We start from the raw sequence: 6,313 nt of genomic DNA, 5'->3' as shown, positions 1-6,313 counted from the left end.
TTACATTTGTGATATTATCACTGGCCATCTTTACAAAAGTGATTCCGTGTCACACATGACAGTTTTAAGGCACAGATGTTACATGATTTCAAATAAAGTTCTATTAATTTGTAACTATATATAGTATATATGTAAAATAAGGTAATGTCCAATTGTTGATATTTGTTTGTTCTTTTTACCTTTCTGTCTTTATAAATATTATTAGATTTTGCAACTGTTACTTTTAGCTGCATATTCCTTTTATAATTTTTACCTTTATAAATATAACTAATTCTATTAGTTATTGTATTCAACATTATGTTTTGTGTGAGTAATAATAATAAATATTATCTATATTAGTGTGTATTGTGAATGATATCTTAAAGATATTATAACTATTTTTATTTTTATTAAAAAAATTAATCATGTTATTTATAATTTTTTGTTATTATTAAATAAAATATTCATTGATTATTTCATTATAAACTATATACTTACTTCGTATTTATTGATATTTAAAAATCAAAAATTATTAACCTAACTCTCCACGTATTAAATATTTGTTGTATATGATCATAATAACATTTGAGACTAATTTCACTTTAACACCAGACAATAAAACATAAAATCAATTTAAAAAAAATTATAATCAATTTAAAAAAATGTGAATTTTTTAACATAAAAGTAGAAAATTCATGACATTATGTTGAATTTTTTTATTTTATTAGTTTAAAATATATTTTAGGAATAATAATAATAATAATAATAATATTAATATTGTAGTAAAATATAGGTTTAATTACTTTTTTGTCCTTGTTTTTGTTTAAAAGTTTCAAATTGGTCCTCGAGTTGTTATAAGTTTTAATTTGGTCTCGATTTTTAAAAAATTGATGCAATTTGGTTATTTTTGTTAAATTTATTGAAGCGAATCAATGATTCTTTTATCAAAATTGACACTAAGATTATGTTAATTACATCAATAAAACAAATCATCTTTATTAATAATTTCTAAATTGACTCATATAGTCGCTTAACATAGACATTTTATACATTGATTTTTCTCTTTTACCGTTTGAGTCACTTGGTTCTTGTAATGTCACTCATAGTCTTGAGTCGTTTTACACTCTTACACGTTTAACTAATTCAAGTTGTTTGACACTTGTGTAGAACCTGAGTTGTCTAATGGCTTGGTCGTCTGATCCAACCTTCAACTCGTTAAACAAGTGTTTTCAACTAAGCTTGTCTAAGCCTTGCTTTTTAATATGTTGTTTATTTCTTTCAAACATTAACATGTTCCCTGTTGAGTAATGCTTGGCTTAAACACACACACATATATTCATATTCACAAGCAATCATTGCACACATTTTTGGGTCGTCTAATGGTCATGTATGTATGTCTAATGAATTATATTCATTGACCGACCCTTCTTATATCCATAGCTTTATCTAATATATAATTCTAATCATTTTAAGCTTATCTGGAACATATATATGGACTTATCTCTGTTTGTTTCGTTATACGTTTTGTTATCATCAAAACTTATTCGATCTCAGACTTGTCTAATAGGGTTTCCATTGTCTACAGTGGCGGACCTATGTGGTGACCAGGGGGAGCCGTGGCTCCCCCAATTTTTTTTTTAATTTTTTTTATATATATTTATATATATATTTTAAATTATATTTATATATTATTTATTTTAAGTTTATATTATGAAATTATAATAAAAGATAAAATAAAAAAATTTAATGGAGACATTGATTTATAAAAGAGATTAAATTTGTTTTTTCTCGTTATAAGATCTTTCCACCATGTAAATTATAATGAAAGTGTGTGAAGAGGAATAAATACAAAGAGATAGAGTGGGAAATAGAGGTTGGAAAACACATAAATTTATATTGAAGTATACATTATTGCATGATCTCTCAGATCAAAGTTAGTATTTTACTATGATTTATGTATGCTAAATTTATGATTCTTTTTAGAATGTTTATCCCAAATTAATAAAACCATAATTATGATTTTAGGGATTCTTTTATGAAATTGGTATGAACCCTAATTATAATTTTCCCCATATTATTATAATCCTTAATTGTGAAATTTAGGGATTTTGTATTTTTTTGCTGTCTATGGTAATTTTTTTTTTAAGTTTTGAACTCATACGGTGTTGTTTATTTAATTAAAGTGGTATGAGTTTTGTTATGTTTTGCATTGTGATGATTGTGATTTGTGAATATAAATTTTATTTTTTTCACATAGGCGAGAGATGATAAATTTATATTAGAAAGATTATGATAAAAAGTAAAAAAATTGATTTTTTTTAAAGAGGTAGGCTTGTGATAAAGATAAAAAAAATGTGCATTTACGTTAACTAAACTTGAGAAATTTCATGAGAACCAAAATTCAAGAAAATAAAAAACAAATATCTAAAATTCTTAGAGTTATAATATACTGAATTTAAAAATTCATTACAACGAGAGAAAAACGGCCTCAAATTTGACAATACCACAAAATCAAATTGATAAGGTACGAAAGGCTTATCTAAAATGGTGTTCATAATTTGGTATCATGAAATAATAGCATGATATAATAGTGAATGATAGTAATATTTTTTTTGAATTCTACTATTATGTGCTTATTTTAAGCAGAGGAAATGAAGAGAAAAGATGAAGAGTTTTTTTTCTAACTAAAAAAAAATTATATATAACAAATCTATTTGGCTCCCCTACATTTTTGTCCAAGTTCCGCCACTGATTGTCTAATGCTAACAATTAACACTTCATGTTATATAATGGGATGTAAGATCTGAAATAGGACATCATTATCAATGTGATATAAAAGTAAATTATTTACACCTAGCCAATTATTGGTCCTCTTCAAAATAATAGGTGGTCTCTGTAATAACTACCCACTACGTATTTATAGGAAAAATGGGGTAATCATATAAATTGTCACAATGATCTACATTTACTATATCTCTTTGATCTAAAGGTCACAAACTAAATCATTTTTAGCTTTTAGGCAATCATTGTAATTGCTAAGAATGACTCCTCAAGCTAGAGAGATATGAACAATTTTTAGCAATCATTACATTGATCTTTTAGGTAATCACATCTTTTCAGCTATACGACTCTTCATCATTCCAATCACTCCTTAAGCTTCAGATATCAATGTACAATGACATTGTGGTCATCTCGACCGATGATATGGCATTTTTCTTTCAAAACATTTTGGTCCTTCATCTTTATTAACTTTGTCATTCTAATCACTCTTGAAACTAGGGGACTAGTGTACAAATGACATCTAGGTGATCTCGATCAAATATATGACACTTGTCTTTCAAAACATGTTGACCCTTTATCATTCCCAACTTATTGTCATTTTAATCACTCTTGAACTTAATGAGCCAATGTACATATGACACTAAAAGGCTAGACTAAAGACGTGAAAGTATTCTCTAAAAGCCTTTGAATACACCAATACCTTTAGGAGTCAATGTGTTATTCAACGTCCAAAATTATGCTTATGAAAAAAAAGTACAATAATTTGGATTAAAATGTAATTAATTATGTACCTAATTTCCAAAACTAACTTTAATAAGATGCTAGAACGAGTGGTACAATCAACCTAGACCCACATAGATAAAACATCATTTTATTTATTACACATTTAGTATCTTACTTGTTCTTTTGATTTTGTTGATTTGAGTGTTGAATGCATTTGCAAATAAATGTCAGACCATAAACAAAAACAAAACATATCAAATTGTAACATGCAAATAAGAGAACATTTAGATAAGAATAAGTAAATAAAAAGTCAATATTTTGAAATCATCTCGATTTGTGTAAGAAAAAAATAAAAAATAATATTTAAAATTGCAAGAGTAAAATAGAAAATTCAAATTTATAACAATTAGATAGAGATATATTCAATTTAAAGATTAAAGATGCGAGATAAAAAAAATAAAATAAAAAGATTATCAGGTAAACTATAAGTTTTGCATTGTCAAGTACTACATTCAAATAAAAAGTCTAGTACACATGTTAGATCTAACTAATTTAATGATATGACCTAACTAATTTAATGATATCACTACTACTATTTTACATTGAATAAAACTCATTTTCATATTTAAATTACATTGAAGGCGCATCACACAATAGAATAAAATTCCGGATCACAATGAATAAAATCTGGGTAGAATCGTCTTCATAGGTATATTTTTGAAAAGGCATTCATATTGATGTTAGAGTTGTGAAAGTAATACTTTTAATATTCATTTTTACACTTATTGGGTATACTCCTACTCGTCATCTATAATTTTTTCTTTTCTACTTTCATTATTTCAACAAGTTTTTCACGTGGTGGGATCAAACACAAGCTACACAAATTATTCTACAATGTGTGAGCACATGGTGCCTAACTAGTACACCAACTAACTTGGTTGCTAAGTTAATTTTACTTAGTACAAAATCATAAGACAATAAAAAACATTCAAAAAAATTTAAACGTAACATTCAAAATATTTTAATAAATTAAAAATAATTAATTAACACAATCTTCATTTAAGCATAAGTTATAACTTAACAACATGGTAAGGATAATATTTTTATATTTAAGTTTTATATAAGTCGATTGTTATTTAATAAAATAAGTATTTTAGTTACAGTATATGTACTATGGTGACGTATAAGTCTATTGTCATATTTTAAAATCCTACCATGTGTTTCGAGGAAGGATTTCAAAAATTTTAAGAAATTGATATACGTAATATTTGAATTACTTATAATTAATTTTTTTTTTATTTATTAAATAGTTTGTTTGGATCCAGTAATTAGAATTCTTATATTTCAATTTTTTTTAGATAAACTAATTTAAATTTTTATGTTAAGACAAACTCACTTGATCTTTGGTATGGGTCAACTTGACTCGATCTTTGGTCCGTGTTGATTTGGCTTCACTTTCGGGTCGGGTCAACTTGACTCGACCTCCTGGGACTCATTTCGACTTTCGACTCAGACCAACTCGTTTCGACCTTTGGCTCGGGCCGACTACGCTCAACTTTGGCTCTAGCAGACTCAACTTGACTTTGGTTTGGTCGAACTGACTCAACTCGTTCATCAACTTGGGACGACTCAACTCGACCTTCGAAACGTGCTAACTCTGCTCGACCTTCGGCCTAACTTGACTCGGTTTGACCTTCCTGACTCAGCTCGACCTTTGACATTGGCTGACTTGTCTCGACTTCAGCCTAGATTGACTCAGCATGACTTCGGCTTTGACCGACTTGAGTCAACCTTCAGCCTAGACCACTCAGCTCGACCTTCATCCTAGACCGACTCGACTGTACATTTGGCCTAGGTCAAATCGACTCGACCATCGGCTTGTGCCGACTTGACTTGACCTTCTTTTCGGGCTGACTCAGCTCAATTCTCAACCTAGGTTGACTCGACTCAATCTTATCACAAGCCGACTCAGCTCAACCTTTGTGAGTAGAGTGATATTAGAGTGAAAATGAGTGAATTTTTAAATTTCTTTCTTTTTTGAATGAATTTCAAATTATAATATTTTAGTTATTTGAAATACCTTCTTAAAATTTCTTAATTTCAATTTTAATTTAATTTCCTCATCCAAACAAGTGATTTTACTTCAAAAAATTTTAAAATTTTAAAATAAATAAATTGCTCCATCAAATTGCCTCGTACAAACACAACATAAATGATTTCTCTAAGTGGAGTGTATTTGTTATAAATTATAATTTAATTTTAAATTTTACTTAACTCTTTTATATTTTAAAATTTTATTTTGAATTATTTTTACAGGAAAAAAGTTACCATGATCATAAAGGTGTATATACATGCAAACATTTTTTTTTCATATTTTTTAAAGCCAATGACTGTTTTTTTCTTACTTTTGTATCCTTATAAAAAGTAAAAACATAAATTTTCTTAAGTTCAAAATATCATTGAATTATATTAACTACTAAAATTACACATACATATATTTTTTTTTAAAACACAAAAATGCAAATAAAAACTAAAAAAAACCTTGATTATTATATATTCGTACATAAAATAAAATATTATATTCTTAACCCTTCAAAATATATATATATATATATATATATATATATATATATATATATATATATAAATTAATATATAACTATAAATATTATTTTTTTAATTATAATATATTTGGTCTCTTTGTATCGATAATTAAACTTTGGACGCTTAGAAGTGTTTGATCTCTTTTATATATATATATATATATATATATATATATATATATATATATATATATATATATATATATATATATATATATATATATATA

Source organism: Vigna unguiculata, chromosome 7, assembly GCF_004118075.2.
Source record: "Vigna unguiculata cultivar IT97K-499-35 chromosome 7, ASM411807v1, whole genome shotgun sequence".
NCBI classification, from domain to species: domain Eukaryota; kingdom Viridiplantae; phylum Streptophyta; class Magnoliopsida; order Fabales; family Fabaceae; genus Vigna; species Vigna unguiculata.
The sequence above is the reverse complement of the archived record's forward strand: the minus strand, read 5'-3'. Positions refer to the sequence as shown.